Source organism: Rattus norvegicus, chromosome 20 (assembly GCF_036323735.1).
Source record: "Rattus norvegicus strain BN/NHsdMcwi chromosome 20, GRCr8, whole genome shotgun sequence".
Classification (NCBI taxonomy): Eukaryota; Metazoa; Chordata; class Mammalia; order Rodentia; family Muridae; genus Rattus; species Rattus norvegicus.
Window position 1 is genome coordinate 49,841,992 of NC_086038.1, and position 23,412 is coordinate 49,865,403.

Below are 23,412 nucleotides of genomic sequence, written 5' to 3' on the forward strand. Positions count from 1 at the left end.
CGGATCATGCTTCCAAAGCTCCAGCCACACCTGCTGTTGATCCTGTATTCACGTGGTGATGACTCTCGCCTGGAGTTCCTGGCATTTCCTTTGACACATCAAAGTGAAACTCCTAGAAGACCGAAACAATGTATCTGTTGTTAGATGAAGAGCACCTCCATTTCAAGGTAAAAAACTCTTAACACAAGGCTGAGGTTTTGTTTTTGAAGTCCTAATACCTAGTTGTCTAAATTTGGGGGTTAAGGACCACTGAATGGATACTGGTGACAGTTCAAGCTGTCACTCCAGCAAAGCCACCCCTTTCATAAAGGACAATGTGATAGAACTCTGCAAAGAAGTTGAAAGACCAATTGAATCCACAAAGGCATTTTCCCCAGAGGAATGAGTAAGTTGCTCACAAATTCAACTGGTCACGAGGGTCCCCGAATTTCAGGTTTTCTTACTAATGTGCCCCCTTCTCTTCTTCTCCCTTAAAGTCTTAGCTGGCAGTTATGACTCCCAACTGTATATCCTCCTCTAACTACTTTTAATGTTTTCTTTTTTCTAATCTGTCTTTTCTCCACAATCCTTCCACATAAAAACAACTGTGGTCATACTGTCTTAGCTTTCTTAGCTATTACTTAGTTCAAAGGTATTATTCAAGGATTGAGTACATTGCGCTCTCTCTCTCTCTCTCTCTCTCTCTCTCTCTCTCTCTCTCTGTCTCTGTGTGTGTGTGTGTGTGTGTGTGTGTGTGTGTGTGTGTATCTATATCTATCTCTCTATATCTTTGAATAAAAATCTCTGCATAGGACCCTGTGATTAAGTATTAGCGCATGTGTTTCCTCGTGAAAGCCAGTGTAAAATTCCTACCATCTTCTGATAAGACGCAGCTCCTATATGTGGCACATGTGTCCTCAAAACCCAAGTCCTTGTCCTGCCTATTCTCTTGCCCTCCTGTCTGTCATCTGTGTTTTGTCCATAGGTAGTATGAGACCTTTTCAGCCAATGGGATGACTCACATTTCTCTCTTGATCCTCTCTGTATAAACATTCACTGACCCCACTCCCTTCCCATTCTTCAAGGCCACATACTGTGAAATTTCTTCTGAAGACTCAAAATGTCTTCCTTGTATTGTTAGAGAAGTATGGTTGGGGACGTAGCTCAGTCAGAAGTAGAGCATTGGCCAAGACCCCATGTTCAGTTCCCACTAACCCAAGTAAGAAAACAAAGCTATCATGGTATTTAAAAAATGTAAATTACCGTGCTTTCTTCATGTATCCTAGAGAAGAAAAAAAAAAAAAGGAAAAATACAGAGAAAATTAGTACGGCCCTTGCATGAGGATGACATTCAAATCCGTAAGATACATGAATTACTATTGCTTATTCGATTTCTAGAATGTACTTGGGACTTTTTAATCACTTCTCTTCATTTCACCTTCACAACGAAAGTAAAATCTCTGTGAGGTGAGAACGGTGGGCCCGCAGAGGTGAGGTTAACGCTTCTGTAAGGAAGTAGCGATGTCAGGATTCTGGAATCCATAGCTCTCTGCCAAACGCCTTGCTCCCTCTCGGTGTGATAACCAGTTGCCCTCCCTTTCTATTCAGAATCACGGGGCTGTGTCTGCCGTGAGCAGCATCATTGAAAGCAATTCCTCAGCTCACGGAGAAGTTTGCCCCAATAAAAGTACCTAGATATCATTAGCTCAGCAAGACCTCCGTACTTCACCAGATATGAGCACCCGCTTGCCTTTGTCATACGGGTGTCAGAGACTCTTCTGCCTTTGACTTTGTTGAATCCACTGAGTGTCCAGAACGACCGCCGGAAGTACTGAGTGCTTCTTGGCTTCTTGGTTCCCTGGACTCAACTTCAGTCTGGTCCGTGTAGATTTATTGTGGAACAGGCACCTGACACATAGGGAACAACCATAAATGGCCCAAAATAAATGATTGACTGAAGTTATAATAAGCACCAACAGTACGCATTGCATGGAAATTGAAGTCCACGAGAGTCAAAAGGTGACCGAAGGTCTGTTTCAGTCCTAATGGGAAGCTCGTTCGTTAGTGGGGGCGTCTCGGTGAGGTTTATGCAGGCAGTCTGGGTGATCGTTGTTGGAAGACTGGATTAATCCTGCTTCTGCTGCTGCCACCATCTACCAACGTGCTGGCCACGACAGCAGCAGCTACCCTGATGGCACATGCCTGTAATTCTAGTACTCGGGAAGATTGTGAGTTCAAGGCTAACGGGAACCATGGAATGAGACTCTCCCTTAAAACACAAAAGTAATTCCTCTGCACAGCCAAATTGAGCTAGAGGGCTTCGACTTGTGATTTGTATCAATTCCGAGACTAAAAGAAAACACTTTTCTTTCCTTAAGGAAGTAAGGTATCAGATATGAAACCCTTTAATTCGCCATCTGGTACATGCTAAGGTTTTCATCTATTTTCTTTTTAGACAAGGCCCTCTGTGTAGCTGGCTGATTTGAAAATCACCATGTAGGCCAGGATAGCCTCAGACTCACAGCAAACCACCTGCCCCTGCCTCCCGAGTGCTACCAAGTGCAACATGGGTTAATATGCTTGTTTTGTGTTTCAATTCTTCTTAAATACCAACTATGTGTGATTTCTGTTGTTTTTGTTTTTTGAGGTTGTGTAGCCCTAGCTGTCCTGGAACTCCATCTGTAGACCAGGCTGGCCCAGAGGGCTGGGGTTAAAGGTGTGTACCAACACCGCCTGGTGGCTATGCGTGATTCTTGAAATTCATTTTTGGGAAAACTGATTCACCGTGAAAGCTAGTCAGTCTTGAAAAGAATGAAAAAGAATCTTTTACAAGTGTGGTCGGATGCACTTTTAAAGAAATACATATTGGGCTTTGTGAAAGGGACAAGATGCACTTCCCTTCCAGCCTGATCAGACGGAGACTCTGATGTCTTTCAAGCTTCCTGGAGGATGCGGATGACAGAGATTGACCTCTCCGGGCTGCTCCGGCATTCGAGGTGGTCTGGAAGAAGTGGTCTCTACTACAGATGCTTTGCCTTTATGCTCTGGTGTCTACGACTCCCCTCCCCAAGACTCTGTGACCCTGCACCCTGCTCTAAACCTTGGCTATCCTTCCTCGAGCTTGTCCTAAAGCCAGCAACCTCGAGGCCTTATTTTTCTGTCATAAAAGGAAGCCCCCCCCCCCCCGTTCTCCAGTTCTGAAGCGGTTCCTCCCATTCTACGAGAGAACTAATGTTAGTTACTGTCCCAGGCAGTGACTTTCTTGAGTAGGCATTTACAGGGCTGTCCAGGCTCAGGGAAGCTTGGCAGGAATATTTGGCAGCTCTTTGCGCTTGCTAGAAATACCAGAGGCCCACAATTTGCCTAATACTAATTGAAGTTTCAGCCTACTCTCCAAACCTTTATAGCTTTTGGAGGATCGAGTAATTTAGGAAATTCTTAGTGGAAAGATTGCCTAAGGAAGACACTAATTTGAAAACCAGTGATGAAAGAAGGCAGAGGAGCCCACAGGTAACCCTCCTGAGTTGCACCCCACACCTTTAAAGAAGGGGCCCTCTTTAGTTCTCAAATACCCCATGTTTCGCTTGCCCTGAAAATCCTGCCCACATGGCATGGCTTCCCACCGTCACCTCCTGAGGCGCCTGTGTAAATCTCCCTTTCTTTGCCTTTAGGATTGTTTGGTTGCTGCTGAGCCCTCACACAGTGGGCGTGTCACTCCGGTATGTCTACACCTCAGGGGCGTGGCACTGGGCACCCATGCCAGGTGGCTTCACCCACTCAAGGTGTGGTGCTGGCTCTCACTCTGACCACATCTCGGACTGCTTTCGTCCTCTCACTACGAAGTCATCCGGGAAGGAAACCAATTGACTGTACAGTTCACAACTTGCTTTTCTAATTTTTTATTGTAAGTTTTAAAAATCATAATACAATGATATCGTTTTATTTCTTCTTTCCCTTCCTTCCATGTATTCGCCCAGTTCTTTGTCCAATTTATGGCCTTGTTTTCTTTCTTTTACACACACACAGACACACACACACACACACACACACACACACACACACATATTTTTCAGGTCTGATCCTGCTCAGGGGCTTCTGGGTCCTGTGTTTGAAATGTATGGAGTTTTCAACAATAGGGATTTGCCTTCCACTTCTGGAAGGTAACAAATAAATAAATATATATATATATATACATACATACATATATATGTATAACATATTTATGTTACATATATACACATATTATAGATGTATAATATATACATGTTATACACATACGCACATACTTATGTAATATATGTAATATATTTATGTTATATATATGCTATATACATATATAATATGTGTATATGTATATAATGTGCATATATTGTACATTTATGTGTATATACATATATGTAACATAAATATCTGTTACACATAATATATAGTATGTATAATGTATATATTATACAAATATACTATGCATTTATATGTATATATAAATATATGATATACTTGTATGTGTCTGTATATATATATATTCTTAAGTACATAAATGCAACTTGTTTAGTCTATACATTATTACCTGTATGTATATGATCCTAGGGATGACCATTTAGTATTGGTTAACAAACTGGGGGGTCTCTTCCCTGGAGAAGACCATTTCTCCTGCTCTCAGCATTTTTCATTTTCCCGTAGTTCCTTTTCTAGCGTTAAGGCCCCACAAACCTTTACCCTTCCATGTCAGCATGTCCATTGTGTCACTGTGTCTTATTTAGGTGACCATGATGATAAGACTTCCTAGGTGTATCTCACAGCAAGCTTCCTTTCCTCTGGGTCTTAAGATCTTCCTGCTACCCTCTGCTGCAACGGTCCCCTAAGCTTTAGGTGCAGGAATAGCATAGCGGTTGGTCCTAGCTGCATTTCGATCTGTCGTGGTTTTCTGTAACAGTCTCTTGTCTGTTGCCAAGAGAGGTTTCTTTCATGAGGGGTGAGAAGTAAGAACCACACTGATCTGTAGTTATGAGGATCAATAGAGTACGGGTGGGGATTCTGCTGGTTTAATAAGGTGGTAGAGGGTCTGCCAAGATTCACGAGCTGCCATTAACCCAGGTCTCTGGCCAGGAAGAATGCCATGGGTTCCCTCTTGTTGAGTAGGCCCCAAGTCCAATCAGAGTTCTTGGTTATCACCAAGGTATGCATGCCACTATTGCACCTTAAGGTTGTCATGTTGGTCACTGCTGTGGTTCATGGGTGTCACAGCTGGCTGGTCGGACATTGGTTGCTTCCATCCACTGGAAACTTTCATGGCCAGGAAACCTTGAAAAACCGAGAAAACTAGTTCTCAGGGAAAATGTTTTCAGATCTGATCCTGCTCCGGGGCTTCTGGGTCCTGTGTTTCAAGTGCATGGTGTCCTCAACAATAGGGATTTGCCTTCCACTTCTGGAAGTAACAAAGGAAACAACAACAGCCTATGTTGACTCAGAAGTCTCTTGGACCACCCTAAGCAACAACTCAAAGGGGGGATTCTTATGCCCGGTGTTGCGGGTTTTGTTAGGTAACTATGGCTGTTGGAAAGAGGAATTGCCAACCTAGATGGGGAATTTTTATTTGAACTTTATTATGTTTATGTTTATGTGTGGGTATGCGTACGACTTATTGTATTATACGTAGTTTTAGGTAGAAAGAAGATAGTGTTTCCTTATGACCTGTTCAGACACCCTGACTCTTGCTTTACTGGCCTCTCTTCTGCATTCTTTTCTCTCCCTCCTCCGTAATTTAAGCCTCCTGTTTTCCCCTGCTTTCCCCTTTAGAATCACGTGTACCCTGCTATTCCCCTGTCCACTGCCTTCCACACCCTCCCACACGTTTCCAGTTTCTGTAGCAAGTTACTCCAGGTTATATGCTCATATCAGAAGACTCAGAGCTGGAAACATGCACATGTGCACGCCCTTCCCCCCAACGTGTACAAGCACGTGAGCATGAATGCACGTGCACACAAAGAATCGTTTGTAGTAGGAACAGGCAACTGTAGTTCTGAGACCAAATCAGGCCAATCTCTTGTTCATGTGTGGCCTGCGAGTGAAGAATGGTTTTTGTATTTGACATTGTTTTTTAAAAATCAAAGAAATAATACTTCGCGACAAGTGAAAATTATATGAAATTCAAATGTCAGTGTTTGTAGTGAGGTTTTTCTACCACACCCAATTGTTTACACATTGTCCCCAACAGCTTTTGTGCTACAATTGAAGGCTAGGCAGCTGGAATGGAAGCCAGGGGTGGTTTGCACCGCTATCTCATTAGCCAGCAAGTTCAGGGACGTGCTGATAAGTTGCTCTTTGAGTGCCACAAGCAAGCATCACCTTTCTGAGTGTGAAGATATTTTCAAAAAAATACATTTAAATTCTTCCTGCTGACCAACATTTACAGACAAACATTTGCAGTCGACTTTGGTTATGGAAAACACCAAGCTTAAGTCCCAACTGAGGGAAACTTCATTCTTTCTCTCCAAGAATTGCTACTTTTTTTTCAATCATAGACCTATACTACAAAAAAAAAAAAAACCCACACTCAAATATTATTTTATTTTCAATTAAAAATTTAAAAACTGGTAATTAAGTTTTTATGATATTAATTTATATACACACATACACACACACACACACAAAACCGTGTTCTATAACAGGGTCTTATACTTGAGGTGAATTTAGAACTTAATTGTTGTGTGTGAATGCGTATGAATAAGTGTGTTCGTATGTATATGTTCATGTGTGTCATGTGTGTGGTGTGTGTTTATGTCTGTACATATTTGTGTGTGCATGGGTCTCTATTTGTGCATGTGTATAATTGTGCATATGCCTATGTGTGTGTGCATGTACATGTAGCTGTATGTGCACATGTGCCTACATGGATATGTATGTCTATGTGCATGCTTAGTACATTTCTACTCCTTGAAGTGGTTTTCATAGTAACTTTATGATGTGTTCCAAACAATTTACTATTATCTTTTTTATGTAGTGATGGAAGGTGACAGATGTCCTCTCATTGGGTAGGAAACGTGCCTACCCAGGTTTGGAAACGTTCATTTTATCACCATAACCATTGCTTAGAGGGAAAATATTACACACTTGTAGCAGAGACTCTGGTGCAATATCTTGTCTCAGAGGAAGAAGTTGTTGGGTCCATACCTCCTGTTTCCTAGGAACACAGGCTGATCCCTAGTGAGAGGTCTACAGTACTGATAACTCCAGCGTTTGGCATGAGTGAACCTGGGTGTTCATTTGACCTAGTGTTAGAGATGAGTAGTGTTCTTCCAAAGGATGCTGACATCCTGACGTGTAGGACAGGTTAGGTCCTGTACATGTAGTCTTACTGGTTTTCTCTGTAGCCCAAGCTGACCTTGAACTCGTGATCTTCCTACCTTAGCTTCCCAAGTCCTGAGATCACACACCTGGGCTACCATGCCGGGCTGTGACGATCGTGTCTCGACAGAGGTAATCAACTGATAGGTTACTGGAGCACTCTGTAATCTAGTATAGCATGTGTTCTTGTAAAAAGGGGAAAATTAGAGAGAGGAACACAGAACATAGGGTGTGAAGGCATAGGAAAATGGCATCTCAAAGCCGAGAGGTACCTGTGGCCGCAGAACCTAGAGACAAAAGTGTGAAGTTCATTCTTTCTTGTGGTTCTCTGAAGGAAGAAGCCTTGCTGACACATTTATTGTGGATTTCCCAGCTTCAGAACTATAAATGAGTAACTCAGTGTAGGTCTGTTGTCTAAGCCACACAGCCTGTAGCGTCTTTGACACTGTGGACATGCTCTGGGGACAGCCGGTTGCAAGGGAAGATCTGAAATATTCTTTCCCGGGGCTGGGCAACCTTGACGCAGCAAGGATGGCCAGGCAAGCAGGGGCGGTCTGAGATAGGATCTTTCTGTGACGCTAGGTGACAGCTCTGGGCTGGCAAGTGCTTCTGACAGTACTGATAATTCACCTGGTACTGTTTAAGAGGCAGTGGGCCGATTACCTGAATGAGTTACATTTAAAAATTTAATAATAATAATAATAATAATAACAACAACAACAACATAGATCCTTCAGCACATATTTGCTTTTGGAATACATGACACAGTGGAATTTATAGGTGAGAAATTATCCACATGCGGGTTTTGATGCTATGTATGTATAGCCAATGAAGGCAGTAACAAAGAAAACACCCACATGTCTGGATTCTGAACCAGCTCAGACTTACCCCAGTGCATTGTGGGCTAGCTACAGCACGGACGTAATTACCCCAGTGCATTGTGGGCTAGCTACAGCTCAGACGTAATTACCCCAGTGCACTGTGGGCTACCTACAGCTCAGACTTACCCCAGTGCACTGTGGGCTAGCTACAGCTCAGACTTACCCCAGTGCATTGTGGGCTAGCTACAGCTCAGACTTACCCCAGTGCACTGTGGGCTAGCTACAGCTCAGACTTACCCCAGTGCACTGTGGGCTAGCTAGTAGATTTTAGCTGACTTACACAAATCCCAAGGATGATTTTTGTCAAAAGTCAACTTTACTGGATTTTGCTAAAAATTACAATATTAGTTGCAGAAATGCATTCCATTGGGGGAATTTTAAGCTCCCACAATCAATACCATTTATTCGCCAATTTTGTTCATTTTTTTTCTAGAACTAAATGAGACTTCTCCTAAGCACTGTGGGTGTTGACAAGCAATCAATGAGGCTCGTGGTAATTTTGTAGCCTCAGACTTACATTTCTTTCAGCATTGCACAAGAAGGACTGTTACAGATACAGAAGAGAGAGGCTGTCCACTTCCCAGCCGGAATGAAATTTAAAATGCCCAAGGCCATTTCAATTAGCTATGATAAGTCTGTAATGCACTTAGAAGTGACTTCTAATTTGAACCAATCTTACAGGTCACAGGTTTAGCCACAAATGAGTTTTTGGGTGTTTTTGCCTGGTTCCGAACGTTATGGGAAGTCTACTCGTTTGATGCTCCTAAAATAGCCTGATGTTTTGTTGGCTATACAGGACCCTCTGTCTCTATCCATGTCATCCCAAGATACTGTTATCTGCTGTTTCCTTTGGCTAAGTTGGAACAGTGACCCACCAGGGACTGGTTAATGGCCTGGTGAGCTTGTCATTGACAGGTGTTTCCCTCTCTCAGTCCCTCCTGCCCCTATGATTTGCTAAAGTGAAACCAAGGGAAAAGAGTGGAGAGGCGGGAGGGCACACACGGAAGAATCAGATATAAATGTCAAGACACCATTAATGTATGATGCAGAAGGTAAGACACATACCTTACGTGGACCGCGAAGCAACCAGCTTCCGTTACCAAGAAGTAACAGCACACGGAGTCCTCACGCTGGTGGTGCTCAGGAGTGTCTAAAGCTTCCTCCAGCCTGGGCTGTTGCTTCTCATCAGAGGTGGAGTGTGAGGGGTGGGCATGGAGAGAATGAGAATGAACACTGTAGGCAGAGGCAGCAATAGGCAACATCGTAACAATCAGAGCAGTCTGTTTGAGCATAGTAACAAACAGAGCAGTCTGTTCGAGTGTCTTCCCCATAAATTAATAATGGAAGTTCACCAATCAGACCATCTCTCTGACCCTGGCTAGACACTGGTCATGAACTATTTTATTTAGTTGTGAGTCCTTGAGGGTTTACGAGGAAACTGAGGTTTAGAGAATGTGTTGAGTCTCCAGAAACATAGACGCAATAGGATTCATCCCTCGCCTTCTCTATCTTTGCTCTTTTCCCCTCCACCCCTCCCTCTCTCTACCTCTCTTCCTCTCTTCCAATCTCTCTCTTCTCCTCCTCTTTCTTCCCTCTTTTCACTCTCCAAATGATTGACACATAACTGGGAGCTGGGTAGCATGAAATCTACAGGCCTGGCCCCTAGCTGTCAGCCTTAAGACCTGGATAAGAGCTCCTGTTGAGACCGGAGATAGTCTTTTGCTCTATGGCTTTTCTTCAACTGGTTGGTGAGCCCCATCCACATGATAGAGGGTGATGTGTTTCACTCAAGACTGCTAAGTTAAAGTGTTGGATAAATATATATATCAAGATTTGAACGTAGATGGCCCTACACCAACGTCCAAGGCTTCTAGGCAGATGCTGGTTGCCAAGGTTGTGTGCAAACCGGTCAGCCTTCAAGCTCCCAGGTGCTCAGCAGTGAAATGCTCACAATGTCCCCTTTGCCTGCCTCTCAGGAGAGCCTCTAAGTCTCAGACAGTGGCTGTACATCAAATCTCTTAGTAGGATGCCAGTTAATGACCGTAACTTTAACATTTAGATAATTTTCCATTCTTGACTCTTTGTCCTGTCTGTGGGTCTGTATGATTTGCACACCTTTGATCACGTTTATACTTAGAAAATGATTATAGGGAGAAAATTATTTTTCTGTGGCTCTTTAGGATTTGAAACTAGTTTGTTGTCACAGGGCAGAGTTAGTAGATCATTTCCTAAACTGATTCCTTGGTTTACACATAGGACGGTACCCACAGGAGTGATTTCTGAGAGCATGTGTGGCGATACCGAGATTAAGGAAGAAGTGGGGGACTTCAGACGAAGATTTCTGGCTGGTTCCTACAGGTATGTGTTGCTGATCCGGGCAGGTAGAGGTACAAGCCGGCAGCACCTGACTCAGTGGAAACTATAGGCCTTGAGTCGCTTGCTTTCTTTTTGGGGAGCGAATCATGCATACCGACAGGGCAAGGGGAAAAAGCCTCTATGTGATTAAATGTTCTATTGATCAGTACTCCTACTGTCGTACAGAGCCAAGATGGTTTCTTTCTCCTTTATGTGGAGGGGGGGGGAGGTAGATTTTGGGTAGGACGCTCACTTCTCTCCATTTCTCTGAAGTACATCTAGAAGTCGTTTGCTCAGGTAGAGTGACTGAATGATTCTGTGTCCTTCATCTTATGCCCCACTCCCAAGAGCACCCTGTCTCTGATATAGGGGGTGCTCCTTGGTAAGCGGAAAATAATTTATCCCCTACAACTCTAGAAAGCAAGCTGAACTCATGTTCGATTCTGAAGCTTCCTTGTTGAAAAGACTTCAGTGTTTTGTTTTGCTCCTGTACTCTCGGTCTTAAGTAGAGAATGTAAAACTCGTCCTACAAGCCCTTTCCTTCTGGGCTGATGGCCAGCCAGTCATCCTGGTTGCACCATGAGATCTGTTGACGGCTGTTGTCCCTTCTGGTCGGTCAGGTCTGTGCCTTTCGAAATTGCTAATGCACTTCACCATACTTCTATGAGCTGGCTCTTAACTGCCTCTCCGACTCACCTCGGGCTCACCACCCCTGTAATCCTACTCTGACTTTCTCTGTCCCCTTGCATGTGTTGTGCTTCATGAAATCTTGGACCACGCCCATTCTTATGTCTCTCTACCTGGGAGTCCTCCCAGTGTCTTCACTTGGAACTTCATTTACTCTTTTTACTCTGCTAGTTCTCCACTGTGGCCTCATGTCTGCTGGTGGCTTCCTTGACTTCAGACCTCCAGATACGTTTAGATGTCCCTCTCAAAGGCTCAGAAGGTACATCACCGCTTCCTCTTAAGCACTGCTCATCCCTTGGATAAAATAATTATTTGTGTAATGGTTTATGGTAGGCTGCATGACACCAAGAAACTTATAGCCCTACCATGTGCTTCTCAGAAGAGTCCTGATAATATTATTTAGAGGAGCAAAGGCATAAGGGAAAGTTTGGGCCAAAGCAATGAGATTAATCAAAACTTTTCCTCTACAGCTATTCAGTAGCTGTATCAATAACTCTTGTTGAAGAACATCTATGATTCAAACCTTTGCATACTAATTTCAACTATCTTTAAAACAAAGCTCTGAGATTTCTTAGCATTATTGCAGATTTATTTGAGTTCAAGTGGGTGCCCTCTCCTCTCCTCCCTATCCCCTATCCCCACCGCCCGGTGTCGTGTTTGGGTCTTTGTTTGTTTGTTTGTTTTGTCACCGTCTCTTGACTGCAGCTCTGGTCTCTGGAGTCATGGCCACACAATAGTTAAGGTTTTTTTTCATGTATACCAATTCCCTGAGATCCAACTTTGAAACAGCAATGAAAGTTAAAGCCGCCGCATTTCCTTTAGATTTTATAGCCCGATTTGCTTAGATCCTAGGAGTTGATCATGTGCTAATTTGTCTGACTGTTTTGTTTGCCTAGATCAATTAAACTTTCCTGTATTTTTTTTTTGAAGTGAAAATATTTTCCCACATGAAAGAGTCATTTGGGGCAGTGTAACAAAACAGAGTTGGCCATGCACATCCTGAATGCCGTTGCCAAAATTTGGTTTTAATTAGCTTTATGACCCATCAAATAGCCATTTCCATGAATGGACCTTTTGCCATATATCCCTACCAGTTCATTCAACATTAATAGGAAAACCTCTGAATTAAAACTTACAACATACCTCTGTGGTCTCAACCAAAATGCCCCAAACCAAAGAGCACATAGCATGTTTGTTCTTTAGAATGGAAGGCATATTATGCAGTATTAAATAATGTACTCATTTTCTAAGGCTCTCCTTAAATTGAAATTATCTATTAAAACAAAATATTCTAAGCAGATTTTTTTGTGGCTCTATAGGGATAAAAGATGACAGTGAACCAGGAAAAAAAAAACATTACTTTTCACAGTGTGATAAAGAATTTACATTTTTAAAAAGTGAGAAGGTAGAAATATCCAGGGAACAGTTTAGGTGGAAGTTTAAGCTAACAGGTAGATGCTCAGGGACCATAGATGATAAGGAGACAGCAGCACCTTCTCGTGAGCGTTCTAAGCTAGACCTTAGCTCCGTCTTCTAAGTCCCTAAAGAGCATAGCAGTCCAGGGGGACAGTCCTGTGGCTAATCATTAGACTCCTACTGTTTTGCATCTCTCTGTGTGAGGACAGGAAACCCAGAAAGCACGGCCAGGGAAGATCAGTGAATTTTTAACTCAGTGTTCATCTTAATGCAGTCTGGGGGACCTGGTGGACTCTTTAATTGTTACCAGAATTTTTCCATCCAGATGGGCTTCACATGACAAGTATCTGTGAACCAGCACAACTTCCACTCATTGTGGAGGGACAGCATGGAGAAGCTATCTACCCATGTCTGAGTCCATTTGGAAAGGAAGGAACCTTTTTACGGCCCCAGCCCATGACTCCTCTTCAAATGGGGTTTCCATCCTGCCTGAAAAATTCTACACTCAGATGCAGCAAAAGCTTCGTTTCCTCTGGTATAAAAAGCTGTCTCTATAATGAGCATGTCCCCAAGCCCTGCCATCACATCCGAGGAGGGGGATTAGGCATTTAGTGGACAAGAACAATTGTCACAAGATCACAGCCCAGCATCTCAAACACAGGCTTTCCCAGGAGAGCAGTCTTCTCACCTGCTTGGTCATAAATAAAATTTTGGCCTCAACGATTTCCTATGTTCACGAAGAGGTGAGGCTGGGGAGAGCTGAGGCACTGACATGTGGGGTTCAGGGTCACCTTAGGTGCCCCTTCCTCCTGCCTTTCGTAAGGGCTACCCAGTATTGTCCCACTGCTAAAAGTGCACCCCCAAATCAGATATCTGTTCTCTATGTATCGTGCTCCTTCCCGAGGCAGTACCCAGAAAATAAAGGAAGATACCAGCAACCATTATTCTGGCCAATAGGGAACACAGGGAAACTCAGGACAGAGAGGACCACAGACTAAGTCTGGAGATCAGCACTCCCATTCCTGTGACCCCTTCACACTGCCTGGCCACCCCTTGTTTTGGACTCCGTATGAAATATCGGTTCACTTCCATTTGCTATATAATGATTCTTACCCTTGATAAAGTAACCAGGAAGGATGGAAAGAGATTCCTGTGAGAGACTCTGGAGGGAGGAGGACCTCCAGTGGCCTGCTTTTCAGGATCTGGAAAGAGGAAATTCATATGCAAAGAGCAGTTGGGGAACAAATGAAAAGGCCTGTTCCTTTGGAAGACTAAAGCAAGAATGAGGTTCCTTGTGTGTCTGGGGCAGAAGGTGACCAGTTAAAGGGGGGAGAAGGACATAGATTGCTTTAGCTTCCAGGTTTTGAGTTGAAGTAAAAAATCAGATACTCTGTGCTCAAGCAGTGATTACATTGAAGCCATTCAATTTGGGGCAGATTTGTTTTTTTTTTTCTAAATCCCTAGATTCTCTAATTCCCCACACAGTTTTATTTTTAAAGCCTTTGTACGGGACAGAATGACCAGAGAAGAGCTAGTTTTATTTTTTCCCTCTTAAAGGGGTTTGAAGTTTGTTTGCTTAACAAAGTGTTTGCAGTCATAATTAGGTTGCATATTAAAGTTCAAAACCAACTCATGTTGGAAGTGACTGAAAATTGTTACCATCTGATGGCTTTGTGGGCAGAACTCTCACAAACGACACTGCACGCACCGAGGAATAAAGGCTGGTTTCTGGGTATGGCCCCAAGAGGCTTGCAGAGTCTGGGTAACACTCAGACTGCAGAGTTCCCAGGGTGGCATCGTAGGTCTTAAATCTAACTGTCACAACAGAACGGCTTTGTCTTGCTGCGGCTATGCCGATGGGGATGGGATTGGCTCTTTTTGTTTTTTTTTTTAAATACTTTCATCTCGTGTCTTATCTATCAGTGAAGAAATTCTCTAACACTCACAATGGAAAATCTTTCGCCATGCCAGGCTGAGGGAGGGAGGGAGGGAGGGAGGGAGGGAGGGAGGGAGGGAGGAAGAGAGAGAGAGAGAGAGAGAGAGAGAGAGAGAGAGAGAGAGGGGCAAAGGCAGAGAGGCAGAGACAGACAGAGACAGAGACAGACAGAGACAGAGGGACAGAGAGACAGAGTCAGAGAGAGACAGAGATAGAGGGACAGACAGAGACAGAGAGACAGACAGAGACAGAGACAGAGAGACAGAGGCAGACAGACAGAGATGGAGACAGAGACAGAGCGACAGAGAGCGACAGAGAGAGACAGAGAGAGACTGGTTAGGATGTCCAAGATGAGTCAGCTATGCCTCTGTTGTGATGAAAGGCAGAACTGGGTTTAATTTTAACAGTGCCCTACTTCCATCTCAGCTGGCATATGAGGCTGATTTGGGAATAGAAAGAAGAGTTTTATATGGTGCTTTTCAAACATCTTGCCCCAAGCAAGAACCCAACTGTTTCTGAGAGAGAACTCCTGCTATTCACCTCCACAGTCTTCCATTTCTTCCTGGAAGGGAAAGGACAGCCCACATTGTCTCTTCTGATGGTGAGCGTCGGGGCAGAACAAAAGCCTGCTAGGTGTGTGCTGGGATGTATGCAGGAGTTGGTACAGATGACCAGGGCGCTCAGAGCTACCACACGTGCGATTTTGGAGTGAGGCTTACGTTCAGCTAAGTGTCTAGGACCCGGTTTATACGCAGTAGGAATAAGACTGCATTTCTTCCTTTCTTCAAGAAGCTTCTGTGTGAGATTTACAGATGAACTTGGACCAGGTCAGGGACGAATTTTGGTTATGAAATCATTGGTCCCCTGAGCATTAGTGTGTCCCTTTTAACTCTTCTGGGACATACATACATGCCAACACATCCATGGCCCTTAATAACATAAAGAGTAGAATCTGAGTAGGAAAAGAGTCTGGTGTGATGACAAAAGAAGCCACTGGGTAAACAGGCAGTAATTATAGGACAAAATAGAAAGAATTACAAAGCATTAGACTGACTTTATGATGGGCATTGTGTGTGTGTGTGTGTGTGTGTGTGTGTGTGTGTGTGTGTGTACATATGTGGGAGTCACAGCATACTTCTGAAGGTCAGAGGACAATATGAGAAAGTCAGTTCTCTCCTACTACCATATATATGGGTCCCAGGGTTTAAATTCAGGTCATTAGGCTAGGTGACTAGCACTTTTACCCACAGTGAAGACAGCAGATGTATCATTTTAGCCAGAAAACCGAATTAATCTAGACCACTGCCGTCACAGTACAGGCTCGTTTGCAGAGTGACCTTATTTCCCATGAGCATTTGCAAACAAACCTTCAGGATCTACTGGATGCAGTAGCCTAGGCAAGGAGAATGCTTGAGCCCAATGTTTATGATGAGGTAGTGTCCTTACTATATTGAAGGTTCGGATGGCAAATGCAATTATCTACGTGCTAAGGCAAAATTCCTGGTCTTGCTTTATGTGTTTGCAACTTAAAATTTTTGTTTCTTTGTGAAATAAATAAGGGTTATAAAATGTGTGTTCTGTATAATCAAAATATTTTTCAAAAGGAAAATCCTCGGAAGGTTAAGGATGAATGAGTGTAATGACCTACAAAATGCTGCTGTCAACACAAGGCTTTACGGCTCTTCCAAATGCCAAGACCCAGGACGAGTTTGCTCATTTAAACCTGAGCCAGAAGCGAACTCTGCTGCTACAAACAGGGACTCTGCACTATCACTCGGTGTCTAAAGAGTCTGAGGATGGAGACACTCACTCATCAGTCCCGTGGGCAGCATGCTGTTTATCTGGAATGACTGACTGACTGGCAGGGAATGAGCCTCATGCCAGGTGAGTCCAGGGATGTACAGAGACCCAACCCTCAAATTCAAATCAAGAAGGACTCATTCAATAGGTCCTTGTTAAACTGTAGCCATGAGTACAGAGCAAAGAGGAGTATGTGAAATTAACCCACATGGGGAAAAAATTCGACTGTAGACTGTCAATGAACTAAGCAAGGCATCAAACAAGCAGATAGGGGAGGTGTTACTTTTTCATAGCTCACGGAACCAAGGGAACATTCATTCACACTTTCACATCTAGTAAACTTTGTTCCTCTCCCCTCCTTAAGCAATGTTTTGGGATGATCCCTTATCAGTTTTGGTCTCTTTTTTGTACTTGGCCATTTTCCACACTAAATGACAACTATGGCTAGGGCATATTCTGATTAGCCAATGTCTGGAAGCCTATTAAATATCACTACCACCTTCTAATATTAACAATAAGTCATACTTTTAGCATTCAAAACAACTGACTGTGTTAAGATCCAAAACGAATTTCCTATCAACTCAAAGCTCCCACTTTGTACTATTCAGGCCTGACACATCTCGCTTGTGTGCTGTGACTCATTACTCAGTCAGTCTCTCAGAGGAACAACAGACTTGGCAGTGGGCCCATCTGGTCCAGCCTAGGATTGTCTTTTGGTTCGAGGGCTGTTGCCCGGGCTATCATAATGTTACATCATCTCAAGTGTTGATAGTCTCAGAGACCTGCAGTACCAACATGGATGTGACCGCACCACTGTTTTCCTTCTGTAATAGTCTACTGCTTGGCTACATTCAACTCTAGCTAGTCAGAGAAGGAAATGGGATGAGGGAGAGGAACAGAGTAAGCCAGACAACAGGCTCTCCATAGCAGCATCCCAACTGAGGTCCTCTCCTTCACAGGGCCTGTATTGAATACTCTGGGTAGGCTCCTTAACTTCTAATAAAGAGGCTGGGCAGGCGAAATCTATCCTTCCTAGCAAAGTTCCAGCTGTGAATTCATTTCTGTCCATTGGGTTTGCTCACCAGGAGTTCTGGAAGACAGCAATCCTGTTGGTGTCAACAGCTACAGGGTTTCAGGCTATTGTTTCAAAGAAGTGAAAGGAGAAGCATGCATCTTCCCACTGTGGTTTTTCTGAGTTCACCTGAAGCTTTCTTAAAGGAAAGGAGCCCTGGGCTGCAGGTCCTATGCAGCCTCCAAGGACAAGCACCTCCACTGGGACTTTCTGGGCCATTCTAGGTGTACTTCCTGGAATCCATTGTCCTCTGCTGTTCCTAAATGTTTGCAAGCACCCGTATTGACTGATGGAGGGATTTGATGGTGGTGGTTTGTTGGGTTGGTTGGTTTTGGGGGGGTTTTTGTTTTGTTTTGTTTTTTAGGGCTGTCTGTCTTTGTTTTTGGTTTCTTAGTCTTTTGTTTGTTTGTTCTGTTTTTGTGACTCTTGATGAGGTCACACTTCCCAAAAGGATCTCCAACATTGGTATTCCCCTAGCAGGGAATAGTCTTCTGAGTGATTGCTCACATGCTAGGCCAGCCTCTGCTACTGATGGTACACTCACACCCACATACATAGACCTTCCAGGAAAGAGTTCAATAGTAATTCCATACACCAAGAAATGAAGAAGGAAAATGGGGCAGGGAGTAAAAAAGGAAAAGGAGAACAAAGAGAACCAAGGAGGACCAATAGGATCAAGAGAGCTAAAAGAGCAAGCTGAGGGAGGAGGGAGGGGGAGGAGGAAGAGGAAGAGAAGGAGAGGGAGGGGAGGAAGAGGAAGAGAAGGAGGAGGAGGGGAGGAGGAAGAGAAGGAGGAGGAGGGGAGGAGGAGGAGAAAGAGAAGGAGAGGAAGGGGAGGAGGAGGAAGAGAAGGAGAGGGAGGGGAGGAGGAGGAAGAGAAGGAGGAAGAGAAGGAGGAGGGGGAGGAAGAGGAGGGGAAGGAGGAGGAGGGGAGGAAGAGGAGGGGAGGGAGGAGGGGGAGGAGGAGGAGAAGCAGCCAAATGGCAGGTTTATATAGGAACCAGAAGCTGGGGAAAGGGAAGCGAAGCCTCTATGCTGGAGAGCATTAGGGTAGTAGGTAGGGGGTTAGGGGAGAGAAGAGCAGAAAGGAGTCACAGGTACTGAGTGAGCCTGGGTCAGAGTAGGCTTTGGAATGTCATCAGTTAGCCCTTTGCCTGTTGACCCCGGTTTCTTTGGGACCTGACAATACACACTAACTTCTCCTTGGAATGTTAACTTCTGAGAGTCTGCTCCCAGGTCCAACTGGGGAAGAGAGTGGGGTAAAGCTATCAGGATCCATTCCTGGCAAGACCTATATGTTCTTACATGCGGTTCTTGTAAAGGCATTCTTCATCTTGAAGTGAGAAGACACAATCCTGTCCTCTAACAGTGCCCCTCAAAGATAATTGGCCTCAGGTTAAGACTGTCTCCTTGGAAAACTCTGCAGAAAGGGCTTCAACTTTCTCTTTAGCACTAGAAGTAGCTGGGAAGTCAGCTTTGGAACCCTGGCTGACCCAGACCAAGAGCAGCATGGGAGGTCTCCTTTGGCATCCAATTTTCCAGACCAGATGCCAGGGCTCTTCTTTGAAGGATGCCTGGAGGGGGTGGGGCTGGTAGCCAATCATGCAGTTAGCAAGGTGAGAGTCTCCACAGAGCTGGGTTAAACCCACCAGCACAGGGCAATGCTCTGATTGATAATGTGACTTTTTTTTATTACTTTTTTTTTTACAGTCCAGTCATTGTCCCCTCCCATTCCCCTCCCAGTTCCTCATTTTATCCTTCCTCCCCCTTGTCTCCAAGAGGATGTTCCCCCACATCTCTCTCACACACACACACACACACACACACACACACACACACACACACACACACACACACACACACACACAGTGTCCCACTGAGGCCAGACCAGACAATCCTCTGCTATATAGGTGTTGGGGGTCATGGGGAGTACGAGGGCAGCAGGGTCAGACCAGCTCCTGTATGCTGCCTGGTTGGTGGCTCAGTGTCTGAGAGATCTCAGGGGTCCAGGTTAGTTGAGACTGCTGGTCTTCCTATGAGGTCACCCTCCTCCTCAGCTTCTCCCAGCCTTTCTCTAATTCAACCACAGGGGTCCCCGACTTCAGTTTAACAGTTGAGTGTAAGTATCTGTATCCTGTCTCAGTCAGCTGCTTATTGAGATTCTCGGAGGACAGCCATGCTAGGCTCCTGTCTGTAAGCACACCATAGCATCAGCAATAGTGTCAGGCCTTGGAGCCTCCCCTTGAGAAGGATCTCAAGGGGATCTCTCTGGACCTCCTTTCCTTTAGTCTCTTCTCCATTTTTGTCCCTGCAGTTAGTTCTTTCAGACAGGAACAATTCTGAGTCAGAGTTTTTGACTATACAATGGTAACCCCATCCCTCCACTTGATGCCCTGTCTTTCTACTGGAGGTGGGCTCTACAAGTTCCCTCTCCCCACTGTTGGGCATTTCATCTAAGGTCCCTCCCTTTGAGTCTGAGAGTCTCTCATCTCCAAGGTCTCTGATACTTTCTAGAGGGTTTCCCCACCTCCCATCTCCTGAGGTTGCCTGTTTCCTTTCCTTCTGCTGGCCCTCAGGGCTTCTCTCCTGTCTGCCCCACCCCCATCCCCAATACCTGATCATGCTCTCCTTTCCCCACCTCTTCCCTTTCCCATCCAGGTCCCTCTTTCCCTCTGCCTCCTGTGATTATTTTCTCCCTCCCAAGTGGGAGTGAGGCATCCTCCCTTGGGCCCTTCTGCTTGTTAATCTTGAGTTATGTGGGTTATATCCTGGGTATTCTGAAATTTTTGGCTAGTATCAACTTATCTTTTCTTTTCTTTTTTCGGAGCTGGGGACTGAACCCAGGGCCTTGCACTCGCTAGGCAAGCACTCTACCACTGAGCTAAATCCCCAACTAGTATCAACTTATCGATGAGTACATAGCATGCTTGTCCTTTTGGGTCTGAGTTACTTCACCCATCCATTTGCCTGCAAAACCCATCATGTCTTCATTCTTGAAACTGCATGGAATTGGTACAGAGACAGACAGGCCAATCAATGGAATAGAATTGATGACCCAGAAATAAACCCACACACTTATGGGCACTTGATCTTTGACAAAGAAGCCGAAAATATACGATGGATAAAAGAAAGCACCTTCAATAAATGGTATGTAGGAAAAAAATGAAAATAGATTCATATCTGTCACCCTGTACAGAGCTCAAGTCCAAGTAAGTACATGAAGGACCTCAACATAAAACCAGATACACTGAACCTAATAGAAAATAATGGGAAAGAGCCTCAATCTCACTGGCATGGGGAAGAAATTTCCTAAACAGAACTCCAATGGCTCAGGCTCTAAGATCAAGAATTGATAAATGGGACCTCATGAAACTGAAAGGCTTCTGCAAGCAAAAGACACAGTCAATAGAACAAATCGGTAATGTACAGATTGAGAAAAGATCTTCACTAACCCTGCATCTGATAGAGGGCTAATATCTAAATTATATAAAGAACTCAAGATGTTAGCCTCCAAAAAAACCTGAAGAAACCAATTGAAAAAAGGATTATGGAGCTAAACAGAGAGTTCACAACAGAGGAATCTTGAATGGCCAAGAAGCACTTGAAGAAATGTTCAAAGTCCTTAGTCATCAGGGAAATGCAAATCAAAACGACCCTGAGATTCCACCTCACACCAATCAGAACGGCTGAGGTCGAATACTCAGGTAACGACACATGTTGGCGAGGATGTGGAGAAAGAGGAACACTGCTCTATTGCAAACTGGTACAACCACTCTGGAAGTCAATCTGGAGGTTCCTCGGAAAATTAGAAATAGATCTACCTGAAGTCCCAGCTACACCACCTCTTGGGCAAATACTGAAAAGTGCCCCATCAGATCACAGGGACACGTGCTCCACTATGTTCATAGCAGCCTTGTATGTAATAGCCAGAAGCTGGAAACAACCCAGATGTCCCACAAACGAAGAGCAGAGACGGAAAGGTGCTACATTTATACAACGCAATGCTGTTCAGCTATAAACGAGACTCCTAACATGGTGTCTTCTTCTCCATTACCATTTCCAGTCTAAACTTGGTTTCTATCCAAATGTTAGTGATAAAAATCAGAGACCGAGCCCAATGGACAAGGGATCGTTACGTTGTACTAGTCATTTAAAATCAAACGTGGCTTTGGCCTATCTCGAAGCAAAAGCCAAAATGCAGAAGAAAACAAGAACCAATTCCAGGAAGGTTTGACTCTGTAAAAGAATAGAGCAGTGGAGTGTCAGGACTGTCAGCATGCGGGCGACTCGGTTTCCTAAAGTACCTGTTGTGATTCGATTCAGCAACAGAATTCTCTCGCAGTTCTGACCTCACATGGTTCTGAGTCCACAGACCTCAAGTGTCGAAAAATGAGTCCCCAAGAATAAACACTAGTGCATACTTTGAACTTGGGTAACACTGATATGCCTGTATCTATTCATCTGTTGCATAAATATGCAACCCTGGTGGGGGATGTGCTTGTACGGGGGCTGGGAACATACTCTGCTCAGTTACACTTTGAACATGAATCTACTTTGGAAGATACATTTGTTAATTAAAAACAGTAGCCCCAAACCAAAATAACAACCAAGCCACATATATTGAGACGTTACATATTAAGTAAAATAATATGTTCATATTTACATCAACTATGTTTGTATACAAAGCAGGGAGGCGATGTGGCCTGGACATTTTTTGACTAAATTCCTTCATGAAAGCCAAATGAAGTCAAAGTTTTTAGGTCCATTTTTTGGCACCCCTTAATGATCTCTCCTAAACCCCCAGGTAGGGATCAACCTGGCTCTGGCCTACTCACAGGTCTGATCATTAAAAGACTCAGTCACCTTATTGTAATTTCAAGAAATGTTATGCGGAACGTGACTATGGCTGCCAAGGGAGTATTACTCATAACACTTCAAAGGGAAAAGTGATGGAGTGGCTTATGAATTATTAATGGTTTGTGGATTTGTATACTATCAAGGACTGTATTGCAGCCTCTCATTTTCTGATGGGCATAGCCATATTTTTCTTCAATGAAATCTCCTGGAGTGTGAGTGATTGGGCCTGGAAATAGGCTGAATGTTCTTTAATGTGAACTGATTGGGATGAAAATTAAGTTTTCTATGGGAATAATGAGTACCAAACACAGTGGTTTAAGAGTGATTATCTCTGGCTGGGCGTGGTGGCACAGGACTTTTGATCCCAGCACTTAGGAGGCAGAGGCAGGGTTGTCTACATAGTAAGTAAGTTCCAGGGCAGCCTGGAGTTCTGGGACAGCCTCTGTAGAGAGACTGTTTCAACAAACCAACAAATAAACAAAAGGGAGCAATTAACTCAATACTAATCAATACAAACATCATTTTGAGCCTATAGCATCACAATGCCCTCTAGTGGCTAGCCCACCAGAAAAGAACACCACCTGACAGAAAGTAACAATTCTTTTCTACAGGTGAAATCGTTTATCTGTTCAAATGTGCTGCGTTTTCTTTAATGAAATCAGTGAGTCTCCATCTTCAGTTGCCACTGCCTTATTACTTCAATACCGCAAAGATCAAGTTATGAAATGTACAGTACTTATTGTGTGAGAAGCATATGACCATTGAATTAGGCCAGTGGCAGGCTGTGGCCCACTCGAACTTGGTCATTGGTTATCTTCTTCAGGTAGGTGGAGGTCTGCTGAGGGGTGATGGGGAAATTACTCTGGGATTCAGGAACGTGTCCTCTATCAGTGTCTTAGAAACAGTCTGTAATTTCCATGCAGGTAGAGGCACTAGTCAAGAAACAAAGTAAGTCAAAGCAATGAGATACCCATCCCTGTCGTGTGCTAAAATTACTCACATGACGTGTTTCCTATGCATGTAAGTTCCTATAAACAACAGAGTAGAGTTTTTCTGTCCTTTCAATATTCAATATCTTTGTGTCT

General features: G+C 44.0%; 1 long non-coding RNA gene and 1 pseudogene across 2 annotated transcripts in view; one reads left to right on the forward strand and one right to left on the reverse strand.

Moving 5' to 3' along the window:
• The first annotated feature begins 1,247 nt into the window (after window positions 1–1,247).
• Window positions 1,248–1,360, forward strand: LOC120099049 (U6 spliceosomal RNA; annotated as a pseudogene).
• Window positions 1,361–1,733: 373 nt separating this feature from the next.
• LOC102555236 (uncharacterized) overlaps window positions 1,734–23,412 on the reverse strand; it is a 119,772-nt gene continuing 98,093 nt past the window's right edge. The window contains exons 3-4 of one of the 2 annotated variants that reach the window (XR_005497363.2): window positions 9,270–9,382; window positions 1,734–1,887 (exon numbers count right to left, since the gene is read on the reverse strand). This is a non-coding gene — a long non-coding RNA (uncharacterized LOC102555236). Of the gene's footprint in view, window positions 1,888–9,269; window positions 9,438–23,412 lie in introns of both variants that reach the window. The other variant, XR_010060910.1, reaches the window with a different exon arrangement.